Here is a 24,463-nt window from a genome sequence, read left to right on the forward strand (position 1 = left end):
ACAATTGAGTAAAGTTACGTGCTCCTACCCAAAAGAATGCCGGAAGCAAACCTGAATGAATCCCTTTTGGAAGAAGGTAAAATCATCTGGGTCTCTAATGAGTGTCTTGGTCAAGGTGATGAGAGTAAAGATGGAGTGACAGGGCTGGCTATAACATGAAGTTAACTGAAGTATCGACCATCACACTGAGTTTGAGGGCAGAGAAGGAATCAGAAGGAAGAGGCAGTTTTGATTCAGAATTACAATTTGACCATCTAGGAGGATGATAGTGGTATCAACTGAGTAGGACATAAGATAGGAGTAGGTTTAGGAAATTAAAGAGCTAATAAGTTTGGATGGCGATTGACTATGCTTTGAAATATCTGTGGATTTGTTCCAGGTGGAGATGTGTCCTGTTATAGGAAAAGTGTCTAGGAAAACAGTATTTTTTACGCATCTGGACCTAACTCTTTGTATTTCCCATCACTGGGCAGCCTGAATATACATGATGTGAATGCCACCTGTCAAAGTTCAACTGAAATAGCATTGTGGTGAAAATCTAAGAAGTACAGACTGTCATGTTGCTAATGAACTGCTAAGAGCACAAAATAAAAGTCAATTTATGAAAATGAAATGAAAGTATTACTTCACACATTTGAAATAGAATTCATAAACTTAGTCAATTTTTAAAACCTTTTATCTCATTGTGGTTTTTTTTTTTCAATCAGCTGAGAACCTGATGCTACTGAAACATCAGTGCATGCTGGAAATATATTCTCCTCTTCAGTCTGCAACTTTACAAAAGACATTCTTGTCTCAATTCTGGGTTATACACAAAATTTTAATTATAGTATAAAACTGTATAACTAAAAGATGATTTACATTTTCAGTTGTTTGCAAATTTTCATCAAATTTATATTTATTTGAACACACTAAATTCTGTTAGTTTCTTTCTCTCTTTCTATCCCTGTCAGCATACTTCACATAAAACTTCCTTTCCAAGGACTTTTACTTCTTTCCATTGAGAAAAGTGGTTTGTAAATCAGTTCTGGGCCTTAAAAGGAAACAACCAATGAATCTTGATTAATCCATTTAGAAACATTATTAAAAGTAAAATATGAAATTATTGCATTCAATATAAACATATAAATGTTTTATTTCAGTAAAGAAAGAGTAACAGAGATCTAAAAAGAATGTATATATTGGATACACATGAAGAATGAATAAGAGGGGTTACAAAGCATTTCATGAGAGGAAAATTTTATCCCTTTGTTTTGATAGAGAAAATTGTTGTAAGATAAAATCAGCTAATACAGATAGTGCTTGGCACAGTGCATGATATACAGTGGAGAAGGCAATGGCACCCCACGCCAGTGTTCTTGCCTGGAAAGTCCCATGGACGGAGGAGCCTGGTGGGCTGCAGTCCATGGGGTCGCGAAGAGTCGGACACGACTTCACTTTCACTTTCACTTTTCACTTTCATGCATTGGAGAAGGAAAAGGCAACCCACTCCAGTGTTCTTGCCTGGAGAATCCCAGGGACGGGGGAGTCTGGTGGGCTGCCGTCTGGGGTCACACAGAGTCGGACACGACTGAAGCGACAGCAGCAGCAGCAGCATGATATACAGTAAGCTGAATAAAAGCTGAGGGGAGGGTAGGAAGTGAGCAAAATATCTTATTATCATTACTTTTGAGTTGCTATATAACCAGTTGGTCTTTGTTCCATTAATACAGTACTCCCCAAACCTTACTTATTTGTGGTTTTCCAAGATTCATATACCATCCATGCTATTACTTACTATTTTCTTTATCTCTATTTGCCTTTTTTTGAGGTATAGCTGGTGTGAGATATTATATAAGCTTCAGATGGACAAGATAGAGAAATCACCTTGACTTTTAAACTTAAATGTAAGTAAACCATTTCTATAAATAGGAAACCAATATTCTCCTACTAAAAAGAATAACTGTTATAAAAATGTTCATTTGGGATATTCCCTAAAACCATCTCATGTGCCACATTTCAGAAAACATTTCCCTATTGAATTCTCTGAAATAAATGACTTTTGTGATTGATTGCAAAAAAAAAAAGAAAAAAAATCAAATAGTTGATTTGGGTAATTTTTAAAATTTGAATTATATCAATTTTCAGAAAAGTGGTAAAAGAAGATAAGAGCCAACCAATAATAATTGATCCAGGGTATCAGTTCATCTGCTTAAAGTTCAGCTCACACTCATGCCCTGCTCTCAGAGAGCTCCTTATGGCAGAGCTCATATAAAGGTACTCCAAGACATTAAATGTCTATGATTACTCAAAGTACTCCCTGAAACTGCTTGCTGTAATGTCATAGGCAGGGATGCTCCTGAGTCATCCACTCAGATGGAAGCCTGGTTTAATCCATTGGCAATGAAAAGGACTGGGGCCAATAAAAGGAGGACGTGGGGTATTCTATCTATCTGATCTAAACCTCTAGAAAAAAAATTTTTTTACAAACTTTTGTTTATCAATGAGCAAAGATAGATAATATGAATAATAGCAAAATCCAAACAGATGGGAAAACAGTGGAAACAGTGACAGACTCTATTTTCTTGGGCTCCAAAATCACTGCAGAGGGTGACTGCAGCCATGAAATTGAAAGAGGCTTGCTCCTTGGAAGAAAAGTTATGACCAACCTAGACAGCATATTAAAAAGCAAAGACATTACTTTGCCAACAAAGGTCCATCTAGTCAAAGCTACGGTATTTCCAGTAGTCATGTATGGGTGTGAGAGATGGACTATAAAGAAAGCTGAGCACCGAAGAATTGATGCTTTTGAATTGTGGTGTTGGAGAAGACTCTTGAGAGTCCCTTGGACTGCAAGGAGATCCAACCAGTTCATCCTAAAGGAAATCAGTCCTGAATATTCATTAGAAGGACTGATGCTGAAGCTGAAACTCCAATCCTTTGGCCAGTCAGTTTAAGTTCAGTTCAGTTCAGTTGCTCAGTTGTGTCCCACTCTTTGCCACCCCACAGACTGCAGCACTCCAGGCTTCCCTGTTCATCACCAACTCCCCAAGCTTGCTCAAACTCATGTCCACTGAGTCAATGATGCCATCCAACCATCTCATCTTCTGTTGTCCCCTTCTCCTCCTGCCCTCAATCTTTCCCAGCATCAGGGTCTTTTTCAATGAGTCAGTTCTTCCCACAGGTGGCCAAAGTATTGGAGTTTAAGCTTCAGCATCAGTCCTTCTAATGAATATTCAGGACTGATTTCCTTTAGGATGGACTGGTTGGATCTTCTGCAGTCCAAGGGACTCTCAAGAGTCTTCTCCAACACTGCAGTTCAAAAGCATCAATTCTTCTGTGCTCAGCTTTCTTTATAGTCCAACTCTCACATCCATACATGACTACTGGAAAATACCATAGCTTTGACTAGATGGACCTTTGTTGGCAAAATAATGTCTCTGCTTTTTAATATGCTGTCTAGGTTGGTCATAGCTTTTCTTCCAAGAAGCAAGCCTCTTTCAATTTCATGGCTGCAGTCACCCTCTGCAGTGATTTTGGAACCCAAGAATGTAAAGTCTGTCACTGTTTCCACTGTTTCCCTATCTATTTGCCATGAAGTGATGGGACCAAATGTCATGATCTTAGTTTTCTGAATGTTGAGTTTTAAGCCAACTTTTTCACTCTACACTTTTACTTTTATCAAGAGGCTCTTTAGTTTTTCCTTGCTTTCTGCCATAAGGATGGTGTCATCCATCTACATATCTGAGGTTATTGATATTTCTTCCAGCAATCTTGATTCCAGCTTGTGCTTCATACAGCACAGCATTTTGCATGATGTACTCTGCATAGTAGTTCAATAAGCAGTGTGACCATATACAGCCTTGATGTACTCCTTTCCCAATCTGGAAACTGTCTGCTGTTCCATGTCCAGTTCTAACTGTTGCTTCCTGACCTGTATACAGATTTTTCAGAAGGTAGGTCAGGTGGTCTGGTATTCCCATCTCTTGAAGAATTTTCCAGTTTGTTGTGATTCACACAGTCAAAGGCTTTGGCATAGTCAATAAAGCAGAAATAGATGTTTTTCTGGAACTCTCTTGCTTTTTCCATGATCCAGTGGATGTTGGCAATTTGATCTCTGGTTCCTCTGCCTTTTCTAAAAGCAGCTTGAACATCTGGAAGTTCACGGTTCACGTATTGCTGCAGCCTGGCTTGGAGAATTTTGAGCATTACTTTACTAGCGTGTGAGATGAGTGCAATTGTGTGGTAGTTTGAGCATTCTTTGGCATTGCCTTACTTTGGGATTGGAATGAAAACTGACCTTTTCCAGTCCTGTGGCCACTGCTGAGTTGTCCAAATTTGCTGGCATATTGAGTGCAGCACTTTCACAGCATCATCTTTCAGGATTTGAAATAGCTCAACTGGAATTCTATCACCTCCACTAGCTTTGTTTGTAGTGATGCTTTCTAAGGCCCACTTGACTTCACATTCTAGGATGTCTGGCTCTAGGTGAGTGATCACACCATCATGATAATCTGAGTCGTGAAGATCTTTTTTGTACAGTTCTTCTGTGTATTCTGGCCACCTCTTCTTAATATCTTCTGCTTCTGTTAGCTCCATACCAGAAGGAGGTTTGCTGCTGCTGCTATGTCACCTCAGTCGTGTCCGACTCTGTGCGATCCCATAGATGGCAGCCCACCAGGCTCCACCGTCTCTTGGATTCTCCAGGCAAGAACACTGGAGTGGGTTGCCATTTCCTTCTCCACTGCATGCAAGTGAAAAGTGAAAGTGAAGTCGCTCAGTCATATCTGACTCTTAGCGACCCCATGGACTGCAGCCTACCAGGCTCCTCTGTCCATGGGATTCTCCAGGCGAGGAGGTGGTTTAGGGACTGGTTAAAAGGATGGGTGGGCTTTGAATTGTTTCTGGAGCTGCATTTCCACTCTTTTCTCATTTGTTTCTAATCCCTCAAAGAATTGGGCTGCAACCTGAATGACATCAAGAGAGTGACCCAGCCATCCAACTACATTATCTTCCATTGCTTCTTTGTATCAGGGAGAAGACCTTCAACTAAGATAGAAATAAAAACTTTCTATGTTCTAGATTTAGAACTATGTATCTTTGGAATGTTTAAATACATCCTTCCACAAAAGTCTCAGAATCTTAGCTTAGGGAAGAGGACCTAAAAAAACATTTCTATTGGGCTCTGAATATCAGCTTTCAATCTCACCAATTTCTTTCTTTTTTTTTTTTCCCTCCAACTTGAGGATTTTTTATTTTCCCTTGTGGGTCTTAAAATTAATAAGAGCAATATGAAAACACATTGACAGTTTAGTACAGCAATCAAAACTATTATATAGTAACAATAGAAAAGAACTCATCATTCATAATCGTTTCCATTTTTCAAGTTGAAAATTTCAGAGTTTGAAAAAAATTGCATCAGTTTTTTCCTGTCATCTAAAATATCCTTCCTTGAACAAGTAGAACTATTGTATACCACTAAATTAACAGTAATCAGAAAAATCATTTGTTTCAGATAAACATCAGACTATGTAATTTCAAATATCTCCACGAATGCAATGATTAAAAAGATAATTTTGTCTTTCTAAGGCAATGACTATCAGAATAAGAGGTGGCAATTCAGACAAACCCCATTTTTCAGACCTCCATTTCTGTCCCCCCACCTTCATTTAGCTAAGGCCTTTAGTCTTTTTTTTTTTTTTTAAACTTTACATAATTGTATTAGTTTTGCCAAATATCAAAATGAATCCACCACAGGTATACATGTGTTCCCCATCTCACCAATTTCTGACTATAGAGCTACTAAGAAAAAAAAAATCTTTTAGAAAAACTTATCGAGTTTCAGCTGAGAATGGTAAATATTCCTGGCAGCACTGAACAATCCCATGAATGTAAGAAGCACCTTCAAAGAAAGTGAAGAGAATACTACTTTCCTAAGATCCAGTGAAGGGAAAAGTATTAGTCATTCAACCACATCCAACACTTTGCAACTCCATGGACTGTAGCCCACCAGGCTCCTCTGTCCATGTGATTTCTCCAGGCAAGAGTACTGGAGTGGGTATCCCTTCCTTTTCCAGGGGATCGTCCCAACCCAGGGATCGAACCCAGGTCTCCCGCATTGTAGGCAGATTCTTTACCATCTGAGCCACTGGGGATCCCCCTGAGATCCAGAGCCACTCTCAAAAAAAAAAAAAAAAAAAAAGAAAAGAAAGACTTAGACGATTTCCCTGAAAGTTGCCAACAGTTGGTAGGACCCTAGCCACAAATGCAGTGAAATTCAAATTTCTGTTCAGCCATTTGGGGGGGGGGGGGCGGCGCATTCAACCTGAGAGTTAAGCTGCCTGAAGACGCAGAAACATGTATGCCCCAGTCAGGCAAAAATTCAGATTCTTAGGACACAGACCAAGAAGCCAAACGGGAGACAATAGCTGTCCCTGGAACGATCAATAACTGAAGAGTACTTGAGAGCAACTGACAAGTCACAATTCAGAGATCCAATTTTACAAATGTTTTTTCTGGCCAACATGAAAGAAAGGGGCAATGTAAAATTTTGCCTTCCTTTCTCAGCCAGGCAAGAGGAGTAGAGATCTGGGAGAGCTTTGATAGTAATTCTCACCCTTTGCCATCTTCTGTCAGTTTTCCCATTATCTTGTCTACAGGCTCTGGAACAAGTAAGGTGTCCCAGAAAGCCTCTTCCTGTTCACTAGAAACTGCTGAAGAGGAAAAAATCATGTCCCTCTATCCTTTATGGTGAATGTTTGGCCACAACCCCTTTCTCTCTGGGCTTCCAGGTGGCTTAGCTGTAAAGAATCCACCTGCCAATGCAGGAGATGTGGGTGCCATCCTGAGTTGGGAAGATTCCCTGGAGTAAGAAATGGTAACCCACTCCAGTATTCTTGCCTGAAAAGTCCCATGGACAGAGGATCCTGGCAGGCTACAATCCACGGGGTTGCAGAGTCAGGCAGGACCTAGTGACTGAACATGTCCATGTACACACACGCCTTTTTCTCTGGAGCACCTGGTAAATAGATAAACTAATCTAGGTTAAAAGTTTTCTGCTGTGGCTGCTCTAATTCAAGATGGTCTTTGGTAAAGTTAACCTACTCATTCAGCTTTAAAGCAAAATTTTACCTACATGAGACCTCACACTGGCTCCATCAGACGCAGTCCTACCCCAGACTCAGAAATGCTCAGATAAAGTCTGAAAGCTCATGATGTAAAAGCTGCACTGTTACGTTCAGAGAGGGGCTTGTCCACCACCTCCAGAGGCAGTGAGAAAACAGTAAACCCAAGGGACTTGACAGGTACCGTCGTCTGCTCTTCATTGCTTCTGGGGCCATTGGCGGTCTCTTTCAGTTCCCTCTTCTGACACAAGGACTATTAAAAGATAAACTGAGGCATATTAAACTTAAGCATTTATTTTAGCAAAAAATGAATTCCAATCTGAGTTTTGAGGACTTGTGCCAAATGAAAGACTTTTATAGGCAGAAAGGAGCAGGAACAAAGGAGTTATATTGACAAAGAAGTGGGTCCATTATTTCAAAGTTACTTTCTATAAGGGGATGGCAAAGATATATTATGAATTAACTGTCTACCTAAGAAGTGCAGATTAAGTGCTTCCTGATTGACTGACAATTCCATCTCTGGGACAGCAAAAATTATAGTTAAGTCTTGGTTTGAACATGGCACAACATTCTTTGAAATGAATCACAGCAAGATCCTGTATGACCCACCTCCTAGGGTAAAGGAAATAAAAACAAAAATAAACAAATGGGACCTAATTAAACTTAAAAGCTTTTGCACAGCAAAGGAAACGATAAACAAACTGAAAAGATAACCCTCAGAATGGGAGAAAATAATAGCAAATGAAACAACTGACAAAAAAGTTAATCTCCAAATATACAAGCAGTTCATGCAGCTCAATATCAGAAAAACAAACAACCCAATCAAAAAGCGGGCAGAAGACCTAAACAGATATTTCTCCAAAGAAGACAAACAGATGACTAATAAACACATGAAAAGAGGCACATCACTCATCATTATAAAACTGCAAATCCAAACTACAGTAAGGTATCACCCCTGTTATCTTACTGTATTACACTGATGAGAATGGCCATCATCAAAAAATCTACAAACAATAAATGCTGGAGAGTGTGTGGAGAAAAGGGAACCCTTTGGCACTGTTGATGGGAATGCAAGTTGATACAGCCACTATGGAAAACAGTATGGAGAGTCCCTAAAAAACTAGGAATAAAACTACCATATGACTCAGCATACCCACTACTGGACATATACCCTGGTTGGTTTAGTCACTAAGTTGTGTCCAACTCCTGCGACCCCATGGACTGTAGCCTGCCAGGCTCCTCTGTCCATGGCATTCTCCAGGCAAGAATATTGGGGTGGGTTTCCATTTCCTTCTCCAGGGGTCTTTCCCACCCAGGAATTGAACCTGGGTGTCCTGCAATGCAGGCAGATTCTTTACCCACTGAACTACAAAGGAATCTGAATATACCCTGAGGAAACCATAACTGAAAAAGACACATGTGCCCCTGTGTTAATCACAGCACTATTTACAATAGCTAGAACAAGGAAATAACCTAGATGTCCCTCAACAGAATAATGGATAAAGAAGCTATGGTACATATATACAATGGAATATTACTCAGATATAAAAAGGAACACATCTGAGTCATTTCTAATGAGGCAGATCAATCTAGAGCCTATTATACAGAGTTAAGTAAGTGAGAAAGAAAAAACAAATATCCTATATTAATGCATATATATGGAATCTAGAAAGATGGTGCTGATGAACCTATCTACAGGGCAGGAATAGAGACACAGACAAAGAGAACAGACTTGTGGACACATTCGGGGTGGGAGAAGGTGGGATGATTTGAGAGAGTAGCACTGAAAAATATACGTTACCATATGTAAGACAGATAGCCAGAGGGAATTTGCTGTATGAACAGGGAGCTCAGCCCAGTGCTCTTTGACCATCTAGAGGGGTAGGATGGGGTGGGACGTGGGAGGGAAGTTCAAGAGGGAGGGGACATATGTGTACCAATGGCTGATTCATGTTGATGTATGGCAGAAACCCACACAATACCGTAAAGCAATTATCCTCCAATTAAAAATAAATTTAAAGTCTTGTGTTGACATGGGATTTAGCATATACAAAGCTCAATTTAGGGCCTAGTCTCCTGTTTTTGACACATATTAATGAACTTAATCCTGCTATAATACAGACATTTATTATGTAAAGGTAATTAGCAGTGAGGTGGCTCTAATGCAATGGCAAGTGATGTAGGCACACCAAAATCTAAGCCTATAAATGCCTCAAGGGAATGAAATTAAGGACAACCAATCCCAAACAGCCAATTAGGCTGTAAGCTATAATTTTCAATAATTTTCTTACTTTACTTCCAAACTTTTCCTGTGTAAGTCTCTCCCCAAGCTCCTGTCCAGAGAAGGCAATGGCAACCCACTCCAGTACTCTTGCCTGGAAAAACCCATGGATGGAGGAGCCTGGTAGGCTGCAGTCCATGGGGTCTCGAAGAGTCGGACACGACTGAGCAACTTCACTTTCATTTTTCACTTTCATGCATTGGATAAAGAAATGGCAACCCACTCCAGTGTTCTTGCCTGGAGAATCCCAGGGGCGGAGGAGCTGGGTGGGCTGCCGTCTATGGGGTCTCACAGAGTCGGACAGGACTCAAGTGACTTAGCAGCAGCAGCAGCAGGCTCCTGTCAGCAGAGTATTCCTAATCACTTCTGATTTGACACTGCTCAGCTGAATCACATTTTGCTCAAATAAACTCCTTACAAGTTTTAATGCACCTTGATTTATCTTTAAGCAGCTCCAAACTACTTTTTATTGTTTTTCTGGGTTCTCCTGTGATATGTAAGCTTCTAACTCTATGCACAGCCCAGCATCTGGCAGTAACAACTTTCCAAGTTTTATTTGATAATTATAATCCACTGTAGGATGCTAAGTCGCTTCAGTTATGTCCAACTCTTTGTGACCCTATGGACTGTAACCTGCCAGGCTCCTCTGTCTTCTCCAGGCAAGAATACTAAAGTGGGCTGCCATACCCTCCTCCAGGGGATCTTCCCGACCCAGGGTTCAAACTCACATCTCTTAAGTCTCTTGCACTGGCAGGCCTCTTTACCACTAGCACCACCCGAGAAACTGTAACAGAGAAAAACAAATACGACTCCATATTGGATCTGTTCCTTCAGCTTTAACTCTTGTGTTCCGTGGCCTGTACTTAGTTATGGTGGCTCTGTGCCTCCAGAAGACTGCTGCCTAAAATATACATGATAGCCTACTCTCAAGGCACTGAGCTTTATGAGAATCCCCAGAACAGAAAATAATACTTGTCTCATTTCAGGTTTATAGGAACATTGTTGTTGTGACCAGACCCTCATGGACAGCCACCATAACAAATGATTCCTACACCAAGAAGCCTGCAACGACCAGCCACTCCTCTCTCCATTCAGTATAAAAGAAGCCTGAACTGTAACTCAGGTAAAATGGTTCTTTGGGACTAATCTACCACCTTGTCTGCTGACTTTCTGAATAAAGCTTCTATCAGTTCAGTTGTTGCTCAATCATGTCCAATTCTTTGCGACCCCATGGACTGAGGCACGCCAAGCCTCTGTGTCCATCGCCAACTCCTGGAGTTTACTCGAACTCATGCCCATTGAGTCAGTGATGCCATCCAACTATCTCATCCTCTGTCGTCCCCTTCTCCTCCTGCCCCCAATCCCTCCCAGCATCAGGGTCTTTTCAAATGAGTCAGTTCTTCACATCAGGTGGCCAAAGTATTGAAGTTTCAGCTTCAGCATCAGTCCTTCCAACGAATATTCCAGACTGATTTCTCTTAGGATGGACTGGTTGGATCTCCTTGCAGTCCAAGGAACTCTCAAGAGTCTTCTCCAACACCACATGCTAAGTTGCTTCAGTTGTGTCCGACTCTTTGCAGCCTCGTGGACTGTAATCCACCAAGCTCCACGATCCATGGGATTTTCCAGGCAAGAATACTGGAGTATGGGATCTTCCAGGCAAGAATACTGGAGTGGGTTGCCATTTCCTACTCCAGGGTATCTTCCCATCCCAGAGACGGAACCCACATCTCTTATGTCTCCTGCATTGGCAGGTGGGTTCTTTTATCACTAGCACCACCTGGGAAGTCCTCAAGTTGCTATTCTTCATCCAAACAACTTGTCTCTGTATTTAGTGGCCTGTCCTGTGGTGAGCAATTTGAGCTTGATGCATGCACTCCAAGTCGCTTCGTCCTGTCGGACTCTTTGGGACCCCATGGACTGTAGCCTGCCAGGCTCCCTCTGTCCATGGGATTCTCTAGGCAAGAATACTGGAGTGAGTGGCCATGCCTCCTCCAGGAGATCTTCCCAACCCAGGGGTCGAATCTGCATCTCCTGCAATTCCTGTATTACAGGCTGATTCTTTATCTCTCAGCCACCAGGAAAGCCCTTGGAGCTGGGACTCTGTAACAAAACAAGATAACTAAGCTAACTGGAATTGGATATAAGAAGAAGCTTCCTGCTTTAAGTCTCTAGACTCTTAAGAGACCCACTAGATTCATGGTAAAGGAAAGGCCTTTTAAACTTCCTGTTTGTATCTCTATTTGATTTGGCTATAGTGACTGTGGCTGGAATTCTAGCTGAGATCTATTGGTATGTAAATTTCAGTATTTTGCTACACAGGTGACATTTCCTCTGCGATTAGTTGAGCTGATTTGGGAAATCCTTCTACTTAATATATCTGTTTTGTTGTTGTTGTTTAGTTGCTATGCCCGTAGGAAGAGGCTATTTTTGGAGTGGTCAAAGCACAAGTTTTGGGGTTCAACAGATTTGACTATAAAACCCACTTAGTGGCATGTGGGTTTAGGCAAGATGCTTTAACTGGCTAAGCTTCAATGATCTCATCTGTAGCCTAAGACAATACTGGACTCTAATAGGGTTGCTATCAGGATTAAATGATATAATGCATTAGTACAGTTCAGTATTAACCATATTGCAAAAGGGAAATAGATCACACATCATAAGCAATGACAAAGTTAGATTCTTATAATGATGATGACATTTTTTTTTTGTATTAGATACATTTATACCCAAACTTGAAGAAGGCAATGGCACCCCACTCCAGTACTCTTGCCTGGAAAATCCCATGGATGGCGGAGCCTGGTAGGCTGCAGTCCATGGGGTCGCTAAGAGTCAGACACAACTGAGTGACTTCACTTTCACTTTTCCCTTTCACGCATTGGAGAAGGAAATGGCGGCCCACTCCAGTGTTCTTGCCTGGAGAATCCCAGGGACGGGGAAGCCTGGTGGGCTTCCGTCTATGGGGTTGCACAGAGCTGGACACGACTGAAGCGACTTAGCAGCAGCAGCAGCATACCCAAACTTCAAAATTTGAGATGTTTTTCTATCTTGCTTAGCACTCTATCAAATGAGTATGTCATTGTAATTCTGTAGTCTAACTGTGAAAGCCTATAATAATTCTACTTAATTAATATATTTAAGAAAAATAAATTGGTTATTTTGCCCTGCAGGGGCCTAAAACATGCCACTGGGTCTATTTATTCTGATAATATAATGGGTTCAATTTAATTACCATAAAATTTTAATTTCGACTAATTTTCCAAAATGTGTTTACTTTGGAATTGGTAGTCATACTCTTCAGCTCACTGTTCCTCCTTCATATATTTTTCATAAAAAAATATAATTGGGAGGTATTTCAGTGAGGAAATGTGTAACTTTGATGTACTCTATATCATTTATTTAAATTAAAGCTTTATGCCATTGTTGATGGTGGAAGTAATTTGAAAGTTTTACAGCTTTGCTCTGCAATCTGACCTTTGCAACACCCCAAAAATGGAACACTTGCATGTTATGCTTAAATTCCATTTTACAATATGGTTTGCCATTCTTTTTCAATATAGCATAGTCATTTTAGACAATTGTAAGCTTGACACCTGATTTCACTTTAACAGCACCTGCCTGGAGTATAATTAGCAGTCCATTTTTAAAAAAGGATTTCCATAGAGCACAGATGGCATTCCTCATACCAGACAAGCAATGATGTATGTTTGGAAACCAGCCAAAATGTCTGCAAAAAAATTGTGAGAATTTCAAGACAGGCATCTGAGCAAAAGGAAAATTTTCCCTTTTCTGTCCAAATGAACATCTGCTAAAGCCTATTCTCCTTAACTATTCTTTCTATTTTTTTCTCATCCGACTTCATATATTTTTAGTACAATTTCAAAGACTATAACTACATTTTTGTTTTGAATTATGACACCCACAGACTGCCCAGTAAGAAAGTGTTCCTGAGCGACATTTTAAACAAATTTAGATCTACAGGTATATCTTTGAATGGACGTCATGTCATTTCACTCATGAATTAATTCAACCAATATTCTTGCTACAACTGAACCCTGCCCCACAGATTTAACAGAAGCTGATGGCTAACAGGAATTCTTGAGCTTGTCCTGCAGAATAACAGATATAGTAACCACCCGTAAAAACCCCTCTGCTTTTAAGGAGCCGGTGTTAGCTATTTTTCCTTTCTCTTTTCCTCTAACTGCCTACCTGCTCAGCTTCACGTAGCCCAGCTGTTCTATAGGAACTCGGAGTCAGCTCTTCTCCACTGCGAGCTGGATAAGACTAATTGGGACTGCTGATCCTAAAACTGACCTGAGTGGTGTCTCATGAATGGCCTTTGAAAGGCAGAGGACTAGAAAACTCCACCCTCAGATCCTTCTGGGCATCTCCATTTAAAATATGCAGAGGTGAGCAACCCAATGCGCCTGCGCAGATGACCTCACCTCTTTTCTGCACGAATCACCTTTCCCCAATACTTTGGCCACCTCATGCGAAGAGTTGACTCATTGGAAAATACCCTGATGCTGGGAGGGAGTGGCGGCAGGAGGAGAAGGAGACAACAGAGGATGAGATGGCTGGATGACATCACAAACTCAATTGACGTGAGTTTGAGTAGACTCCGGGAGTTGGTGATGGACAGGGAGGCCTGGCGTGCTGCGATTCACGGGTTCGCAAAGAATCGGGCAAGACTGAGCCACTGAACTGAACTGAGGACCACCCTCCTCATCCCTGCTCATTCCATAAACACTGCAACCCTCTTGGCTTCAGGGAAGCAGAGCTAAGTCTTGTTTTCCGTTTCCTTGTTTGACTGCCTTGTGCATAAACTTTGTTGTAAACCTTGGTTTCTCAGCATTTGGCTTGTTGCGTGTAGGGCAAAGGAAACTAGTAACAACCTTGTCAGCTCAGGGGCAATGTTTATATAATAGAGCAAATCATGCTCCCAGGTTGCCTGCCACCCGAGGATGTCACTTACTTCACAATTACCAAGCAGTTTTACAAGGAACTCTCTGGTCACAGGTGGTGACGTTCTAATAATTTGAGGCAGGAGTGTCCTTTCTTTCTAATTCACGTGGATTCAGGGTATGGGCTGGTACTGGGGCTTCCAAGGACAGTTCAAGGTGCTAGAGACAGAGTAATGACTCCAAGACATAGTCCTTGCTCTCAGGAAGCCTGTAATCAATAAGGGTAAAAAATCAGTAGATACTTACCTAACAGCTGAAAAGCAAACAAACCGAACAAAACCTGGGGACTTCCCTGGCAGTTCAATGGCTAAAACTCTGCACTCCCAATGCAGAGGGCCCGGGTTCGATCCCTGGTCAGGGAGCTAGAGCCCACATGCTGCAACTAAGAGTTCACATTGCCAGAACTAAAGAACGGGCCTGTTGCAAGGAAGATCCTGTGTGATGCAACTGTGATCCATCACAGACAGATAAATAAATAAATATTTTTAAAATAAAGAAAAAAATAATACTATTTAAAGGGGTAGAATGTGAGGGGTGGTGCCATTTTATTTAAGATCAGGGATTGCCTATATGAGGAAGTGGAGGTCTAAAGGAAGTGAGGGAGTAAGTCCAAGACATATGTGGTCAGAGCATTCCAGGCAGAGGGATTAGGAAATGCAGGCCTGAATGGGAGAAGCAAGAACTCAGCGTGGTCAAGGGTAGGCAGGTAGCCAAGAGTGCTTGGAGCTGAGGCCGTGCAGAAAAAGTATTGGCAGACAAGTCACCAGTTTGTAGTCAGATTTGACTGTCTGGAGCCCAGGTAGAGGTTTTAGTATTGTATGCAAAAGGGGGACATGATCTGATTTGCCTTTTAAAAACATCTGCAAAGGTTTCATTAGGGACTGTGGCTTTCACTTGCAATTTTATATTTGCAAGAGTCACCATGAGCCACTTATTAATCTTATTTGCATTTTAAAAGGACTGCAGTGTGGAGAATTGAATATAGCAAAAGAATACAAATGAGGAGGACAACTATTTTCATGTGTTTAATTTCCCTAAACAATTTGTAATTGACTTCAGCATAGGACCACTGCATTCTTCTGTCTTTCTGCCCAGAGAAACACCTGTAACTTCAAACGCTGTTTGGAAAAGAGTAACTATTTCATAGGAATTTACTATTGAAATGATTTTTTTTTTAATTGTGAGTAAACTTTCTTTAACTTTAAATATGTTCATCAAAATTACTTTGAATATCTTTAAAAGTCACTTTTAAATTATTTTTTATAATTTGGTTATTCATTGGAAAGAATGATAAAGAAAACTGTAGCTATCCTCAAATATCTAAAAGAAGTACAAGGAACAAATTTTTTGTGTGCTCTAACAAAGTTCCATGTAATGGTCTAACAAACTTAAAAAAAATTTATATTTTCTGAGTAAGAAGCAGGAATAAAATAAATGATTAAAGTAAATTTCAGTATATGGAGCATTAATGGTCATGTTCGTCATTGGTTTTCTACAGTACTTGAAAAATCTGTTGGCAGAAATATAATGCTTGTTGTGCATGTGCTCAGTCATGTCCAGCTCTTCCTGATTCCATGGACTGTAGCCCGCCAGGCTCCTCTGTCCAGGCAAGAATACTGGAGTGGGTTGCCATTTTCTTCTCCAGGGGATTTTCTCGACCCAGGGATCAAACCAGCATCTCTTGCATTGGTAAGTGGGTTCTTTACCACTGGGGCACCTAGGAAACCCATAATGATAGTAAAATACGTAGAAATGATGAATAATAGATGTGAGCCAGCCCTCGTCAAGTGCTTCCTCTCTTAAAGACACCTTGACTGTCCTTACCCAGCACTCAAGAGATGTAAATGGGTTTCTGCATTAACCAAAGGGAGTTAAGTATATAGAATTGTGGACTGAGTAAATATATAGAAGTGTTAAATATACAGTCATTTCAAATGCGCTTTAAGATGAAGGAATATATGAACAGAAATCAATAACACAATATATAAAATGATGGCACAGAGCACTACATGTAATTAGTATACACATATTTATTGATTGAGTGAATTGAATTGACTAATAACCAAATATTGACTAAGAAACCTTGGGAAAAAATAAAGAAAATTTAAGGCAAAATAACTTTGAATAAGTTCTTTGGTTTACCAATTCTACAGTATCAGAATGGTACATAGGTTTCTCCATAAGGCTATTCTTTAATAATTTAAATTTTGTCATTATGTTTAATATGCTTTAAAAAAAAACTTAATGAGGAATGAGAAATGATTTCTATTTGGCTCTCATAGCAACTTCTGTAATGCCTTGCAAGCACTAGGAAAATTTTAATAAATAATTTTATTTATTAAAAATTACAATTAATTATCACCAGTAATTTCATAAATAATGTTGGCAATCACACAGGCTCTTTAATATATCTGGAAGTCAGGTTTTTTTTCTTCTTTTTTTTTTTATCTTTTAAAAAGTTCATCTATTTATTATGATCTTGGATATGTTTAGTAATACAGTTATATAAACTTACTTTTCCTTTGTAAACTGAAAAATTCTAATTTGTTGCTAGATATTATATGTGGATATCATAGGCTGTCCACAGATCACTGTTTGAGAAGGGTAGAAGTCAGTTTTGATTGCTATTTTAAAAAAATAATTAAAGATCAAGAAAAAGTTTTTCTTAAAATAACTGTTTCTTCTTCTTAAGGGCTCAATTCACATTCCCCTCTCCTCCCTGTCTGTTTTCATTGCAATCAAGGAAAGTTTACTGCATTCATACTTCTTAAAGGTATTTTTTTTTAATCTTTGCAATTGTGTCATCCAGTGTTTTATCAATGGCTATGTGACTTGCTTGGAAGACACGACTGGTAACTTCTAGAAGAACTTTTATTTGTAAAGTATTTCTCATTAGAAAATACTTGTCATTATGTAGAGTTTAAATTTTCCTATTTTTTAAGAGAAAAAAATGGTGTTTATTGTATATTTTCGTAAGCTTGCTACTGCCAGTAGAGGGAGAAAATGTTTTAATGGAAATGTTGAGATTTGTTTTTGTTATTGCTATTTTCCTTAAGCCAGAAGTCCAAAAATTTTGAATAATTATTATATTTGTTAATATCAAGATATCATATGCACAGTCTCTTATTACATGGAACAGTGTAACTATTTTATATTTAAAATGATGCTTTAATAAAGGCAAAAATATTGACTGATTTTTAATTTAAAATTTTAATTAAAATTTTAATGTTTAATTCTTAATTAAAATGTTTCATTTTAATTTAAAATGTTTCATTTTTAATAAAGGTGAAAATTTTGACTTCCCTGGTGGCTCAGACAGTAAAGTGTCTACCTACAATGCGGGAGACCTGGGTTCGATCCCTGGGTAGGGAAGATCCTCTGCAAAAGAAAATGGCACTCTTGCCTGGAAAATCCCATGGACGGAGGAGCCTGGTAGGCTACAGTCCATGGATTGCAAAGAGTCAGACATGACTGAGTGACTTCACTTTCACTTTCATTGACTGTGAATAAAATAAAATATACACTCATTTGGTCTATGTTTTTTTATAAGAAATAAGGCTTTTTCTCTTATAGTAATTACTGTTTTTGCAACTGAAATAGTAAAATTGAGAAATTTTCATTTCATAATTATATAGGCATCTAATATATGACAGAAAATTAATACATTTAATATGTAAAACCTTATCCATTCATGAGAAAAACAGACCAATTAAAAAGTACTAAGGATCCGAGCAATGATTTTAAAAATATAATTGTCGGGAGGAGCCAAGATGGCGGAGGAGTAGGACGGGGAGAACACTTTCTCCCCCACAAATTCATCAAAAGAGCATTTAAACATCGAGTAAATTCCACAAAACAACTTCCGAATGCCGGCAGAGGACATCAGGCACCCAGAAAAGCAGCCCAACTCTTCGAAAGGAGGTAGGAAAAAATATAAAAGACAAAAAAAGAGACAAAAGAGGGAGGGACGGAGTTCCGTCCCGGGAAGGGAGTCTTAAAAAGAGAGAAGTTTCCAAACACCAGGAAACCCTCTCACTGCCGAATCTGTGCCGAGCTTTGGAAGCACAGAGGGCAACATAAAAGGGAGGGGAAAAAAAAAATAAACAATTAAAAATCGCGGATTGTGAGCCCTACGGGAACTCCCCCAGCGGAGAAGCAGCGCAGACGCCTGCACACGGCATTAGCAAGAGGGGGCTGGGCAGGGAAGTGCGGCACAGGCTGTGTCCCTTAGAGTAAGAATCGGGCCGAATGTCCTGAGCGCTATCTGAGCGAAATAATTTGGGCTAGCAAACCAGACTGTGGGATATCTACCACGCGAAAAGCCAGCCCTAACCTAAGACACCACCAGGCCCGCGCACAGAACAAAGGACTGAACAGAGATAGCCGGCTGCAGACCTCCCCCTCCGGTGACAGGCAACCAGAGCCGGAAGGGGGCAATCGCAGCCCCAGAGAGACACTATCTATAAAACTGTAAGCAGGCTTCTTTGCTAACTAAAACTTCTTGGGGGTCTGGACGGTCAACATCTGCCTGAGAAGGTGCGCCGGTTTTACACCCAGATAACCGAGTGGCGGGGAGGCGATAAGTCGCAGCATTGGCGCCCGCCAAGCACCTCATCGCCTGAGCTGCTCGACCTGGGAAGAACACAAAACGCAGGCCCAACCGAGTCTGCGCCTCTGAGGACTACCCGAGTGCCTGAACCTGAGCGGCTTGGACCTGGGAGCTCAGTCCAGGGCCGGCCTCTGATTGTTCCCGGCGGAACAACCTAGAGCCCAAGCAGTGTGGGCAGGGAGGTTACACGCGCCGTGAGCGGGGGCAGACCCAGTGTGGCCGAGGCACTTCGAGCGCACGCCAGTGTTATCTGTTTGCAGCATCCCTCCCTCCCTCCCCACAGCGCGGCTGAACAAGTGAGCCTAAATTAAAAAAAAAAAAAAAAAAAAATATAGGGTCCTCCACCGTCCCCTTTGTGTCAGGGCGGGAACCAGACACTGAAGAGACCAGCAAGCAGAAGAAGCTCTAACAGAGGGAAACGCCTTGGAAGCTACAGGCCATAGATTAAAACCCTGTGGTTACTACGGATTACATAGGAAGGGGCCTATAGATCTTGAGAAATATAAGTCGGACTAAGGAACTGCCAAAAATGAACTGAACCCACAATACTCACAACAAAACCAGAGAAAGACCTAGATATATTTTTACTATTTTTACGATCAATCTTTCTTTCTTTCTTTTTTTTTTTAATTAAAAAAAAATTTTTTTTAAGTCCTCTATTGTCCTTTAATTTTCACTTTTATAACTATTACTTTGCAAAAAAAAAAAAAAAAAAGACCCTATTTTTTTTTTTTTCTTCTTCAGCAAACTTCATATATATATTTTATAATTTTTTGACCGTGGTTTTTGTTTTTTTTTTTTTTTTCTTTTTTCTTTTTCTTCTTTTCTTTAACATTGCATTTTTGAAATTCCAAACTCTACTCTAGATTTTTAATTTTAGCCTTTTGATATATGTTATCAATTTTGTACCTATAGTTTTTTTCATAATTGCTGTGACTTTTTTTTTTTTCCTCTGTTTCTTTCTCTTCTTCTTTTATATAACATCGTATATCTGCAATTCCAAACTCTACTCAAGATTTTTAATTTATGCTTTTTGGTATTTGATATCAATTTTGTACCTGTATTTTCTTTATAATTTTTGCGACATTGTTTTTGTTGGTTTGTTTGTTTTCTCTCTTTATTTTTCTTCTTCTTCTTTTTTTTTTTTTTTAACGTTGTATTTTTGAAATTCCAAACTCTACTCTGGATTTTTAATTTTTGCTGTTTGGTATTAGTTATCAATTTTGTACCTGTAGTTTCTTTATTACTTTCACGACCTTGTTTGTTTTTCTTTGTTCGTTTTTTCTCTCTTTCTTTTCCTTCTCCTTTTCATTAACATCGCATTTTTGAAATTCCAAACTCTACTCTAATTTCTAATTTTTGTTTTTATGTATTTGTTACCAATTTTGTACCTTTAAGAACCCAATCTTCAGGACCCATTTTTCACTAGTGTACGAGATTACTGGCTTGACTGCTCTCTCTCCCTTTGGACTCTCCATTTTCTCCACCAGGTCACCTGTATCTCCTCCCTAACCCCTCTCTACTCTACCCAACTCTGTGAATTTCTGTGTGTTCCAGACGGTGGAGAACACTTAAGGAACTGATTACTGGCTGGATCTGTCTCCCGCCTTTTCATTTCCCCCTTTTATCCTTCTGGCCACCTCTGTCTCCGGCCTCCTTCTTCTCTTCCCTGTATAACTCCGTGAACATCTCTGAGTGGTCCAGTTGTGGAGTGCACATAAGGAAGTGACTACTGGCTAGCCCACTCTCTCCACTATTGATTCCACCTCATCTCATTTGGGTCACCTCTAACTCCCTCCTCCCTCTTCTCTTCTCCATGTAACGCTGTGAACCTCTCTGAGTGACCCTCACAGTAGAGAAACTTTTCATCTTTAACGTAGATGTTTTATCAGTGGTGCTGTATAGAAGGAGAAGTTTTGAAACTACTGTAAAATTAAGACCGATAACTGGAAGTAGGAGGCTTAAGTCCAATCCCTGACTCCAGGGAACTCCTGACTCCAAGGAACATTAATTGACAGGAGCTCATCAAACGCCTCCATACTGACACTGAAACCAAGCACCACACAAGGGCCAACAAGTTCCAGGGAAAGACATAACAAGCAAATTCTCCAGCAACAAAGGAACACAGCCCTGAGCTTCAAGATACAGGCTGCCCAAAGTCACCCCAAAACCATAGACATCTCATAACTCATTACTGGACATTTCATTACACTCCAGAGAGAAGAAATACAGCTCCATCCACCAGAACATCGACACAAGCTTCCCTAACCAGGAAACCTTGACAAGCCACCTGTACAAACCCACACACAGCGAGGAAACGCCACAATAAAGAGAACTCCACAAACTGCCAGAATACAGAAAGGACACCCCAAACTCAGCAATTTAAACAAGATGAAGAGACAGAGGAATAGCCAGCAGATAAAGGAACAGGATAAATGCCCACCAAACCAAACCAAAGAGGAAGAGATAGGGAATCTACCTGATAAAGAATTCCGAATAATGATAGTGAAATTGATCCAAAATCTTGAAATTAAAATGGAATCACAGATAAATAGCCTGGAGGCAAGGATTGAGAAGATGCAAGAAAGGTTTAACAAGGACTTAGAAGAAATAAAAAAGAGTCAATATATAATGAATAATGCAATAAGTGAAATTAAAAACACTCTGGAGGCAACAAATAGTAGAATAACAGAGGCAGAAGATAGGATTAGTGAACTAGAAGATAGAATGGTAGAAATAAATGAATCAGAGAGGATAAAAGAAAAACGAATTAAAAGAAATGAGGACAATCTCAGAGACCTCCAGGACAATATTAAACGCTACAACATTCGAATCATAGGGGTCCCAGAAGAAGAAGACAAAAAGAAAGACCATGAGAAAATACTTGAGGAGATAATAGTTGAAAACTTCCCTAAAATGGGGAAGGAAATAATCACCCAAGTCCAAGAAACCCAGAGAGTCCCAAATAGGATAAACCCAAGGCGAAACACCCCAAGACACATAGTAATCAAATTAACAAAGATCAAACACAAAGAACAAATATTAAAAGCAGCAAGGGAAAAACAACAAATAACACACAAGGGAATTCCCATAAGGATAACAGCTGATCTTTCAATAGAAACTCTTCAAGCCAGGAGGGAATGGCAAGACATACTTAAAATGATGAAAGAAAATAATCTACAGCCCAGATTATTGTACCCAGCAAGGATCTCATTCAAGTATGAAGGAGAAATCAAAAGCTTTTCAGACAAGCAAAAGCTGAGAGAATTCTGCACCACCAAACCAGCTCTCCAACAAATACTAAAGGATATTCTCTAGACAGGAAACACAAAAATTGTGTATAAATTCGAACCCAAAACAATAAAGTAAATGGCAATGGGGTCATACTTATCAGTAATTACCTTAAACGTAAATGGGTTGAATGCCCCAACCAAAAGACAAAGACTGGCTGAATGGATACAAAAACAAGACCCCTGCATATGTTGTCTACAAGAGACCCACCTCAAAACAGGGGACACATACAGACTGAAAATGAAGGGCTGGAAAAAGATTTTCCATGCGAATAGGGACCAAAAGAAAGCAGGAGTAGCAATACTCATATCAGATAAAATAGACTTTAAAACAAAGACTGTGAAAAGAGACAAAGATGGTCACTACATAATGATCAAAGGATCAATCCAAGAAGAAGATATAACAATTATAAATATATATGCACCCAACACGGGAGCACCGCAGTATGTAAGACAAATGCTAACAAGTATGAAAGAAGAAATTAACAATAACACAATAATAGTGGGAGACTTTAATACCCCACTCACACCTATGGATAGATCAACTAAACAGAAAATTAACAAGGAAACACAAACTTTAAACGATACAATAGACCAGTTAGACCTAATTGATATCTATAGGACATTTCATCCCAAAACAATGAATTTCACCTTCTTCTCAAGTGCACATGGAACCTTCTCCAGGATAGATCACATCCTGGGCCATAAAGCTAGCCTTGGTAAATTCAAAAAAATAGAAATCATTCCAAGCATCTTTTCTGACCACAATGCAGTAAGATTAGATCTCAATTACAGGAGAAAAACTATTAAAAAATCCAACATATGGAGGCTGAACAACACACTGCTGAATAACCAACAAATCACAGAAGAAATCAAAAAAGAAATCAAAATTTGCATAGAAACGAATGAAAATGAAAACACAACAACCCAAAACCTGTGGGACACGGTAAAAGCAGTCCTAAGGGGAAAGTTCATAGCAATACAGGCACACCTCAAGAAACAAGAAAAAAGTCAAATAAACAACCTAACTCTACACCTAAAGCAACTAGAAAAGGAAGAAATGAAGAACCCCAGGGTTAGTAGAAGGAAAGAAATCTTAAAAATTAGAGCAGAAATAAATGCAAAAGAAACAAAAGAGACCATAGCAAAAATCAACAAAACCAAAAGCTGGTTCTTTGAAAGGATAAATAAAATTGACAAACCATTAGCCAGACTCATCAAGAAACAAAGGGAGAAGAATCAAATCAATAAAATTAGAAATGAAAATGGAGAGATCACAACAGACAACACAGAAATACAAAGGATCATAAGAGACTACTATCAACAATTATATGCCAATAAAATGGACAACGTGGAAGAAATGGACAAATTCTTAGAAAAGTACAACTTTCCAAAACTCGATCAGGAAGAAATAGAAAATCTTAACAGACCCATCACAAGCACGGAAATTGAAACTGTAATCAAAAATCTTCCAGCAAACAAAAGCCCAGGTCCAGACGGCTTCACAGCTGAATTCTACCAAAAATTTAGAGAAGAGCTAACACCTATCCTGCTCAAACTCTTCCAGAAAATTGCAGAGGATGGTAAACTTCCAAACTCATTCTATGAGGCCACCATCACCCTAATACCAAAACCTGACAAAGATCCCACAAAAAAAGAAAACTACAGGCCAATATCACTGATGAACATAGATGCAAAAATCCTTAACAAAATTCTAGCAATCAGAATCCAACAACACATTAAAAAGATCATACACCATGACCAAGTGGGCTTTATCCCAGGGATGCAAGGATTCTTCAATATCCGCAAATCAATCAATGTAATACACCACATTAACAAATTGAAAAATAAAAACCATATGATTATCTCAATAGATGCAGAGAAAGCCTTTGACAAAATTCAACATCCATTTATGATCAAAACTCTCCAGAAAGCAGGAATAGAAGGAACCTACCTCAACATAATCAAAGCTATATATGACAAACCCACAGCAAACATTATCCTCAATGGTGAAAAATTGAAAGCATTTCCTCTAAAGTCAGGAACAAGACAAGGGTGCCCACTTTCACCATTACTATTCAACATAGTTTTGGAAGTTTTGGCCACAGCAATCAGAGCAGAAAAAGAAATAAAAGGAATCCAAATTGGAAAAGAAGAAGTAAAGCTCTCACTGTTTGCAGATGACATGATCCTCTACATAGAAAACCCTAAAGACT

General features: G+C 39.6%; 2 long non-coding RNA genes and 1 other non-coding gene across 4 annotated transcripts; 2 read left to right on the forward strand and 1 right to left on the reverse strand.

The window, feature by feature from the left end:
- Positions 1–1,096: 1,096 nt before the first annotated feature.
- Positions 1,097–13,819, reverse strand: LOC129658509 (uncharacterized). Its single transcript, XR_008717378.1, has 3 exons — positions 13,594–13,819; positions 10,113–10,168; positions 1,097–1,621 (listed from the first exon to the last, which is right to left on the reverse strand). It is a non-coding gene; the product is annotated as an uncharacterized LOC129658509 (long non-coding RNA).
- A 10-nt stretch (positions 13,820–13,829) lies between these two features.
- Positions 13,830–17,866, forward strand: LOC129658510 (uncharacterized). 2 transcript variants are annotated; one of them, XR_008717380.1, is made up of 4 exons: positions 13,830–13,988; positions 15,847–16,037; positions 17,041–17,121; positions 17,634–17,866. It is a non-coding gene; the product is annotated as an uncharacterized LOC129658510 (long non-coding RNA). The 2 variants fall into 2 exon arrangements; XR_008717379.1 differs by having other exon boundaries at positions 15,899–16,037.
- TRNAG-CCC (transfer RNA glycine (anticodon CCC)) lies at positions 14,638–14,710 on the forward strand. Its single transcript has one exon. It is a non-coding gene; the product is annotated as a tRNA-Gly (tRNA).
- Positions 17,867–24,463: the final 6,597 nt, after the last annotated feature.

Source organism: Bubalus kerabau, chromosome 8, assembly GCF_029407905.1.
Source record: "Bubalus kerabau isolate K-KA32 ecotype Philippines breed swamp buffalo chromosome 8, PCC_UOA_SB_1v2, whole genome shotgun sequence".
Classification (NCBI taxonomy): Eukaryota; Metazoa; Chordata; class Mammalia; order Artiodactyla; family Bovidae; genus Bubalus; species Bubalus kerabau.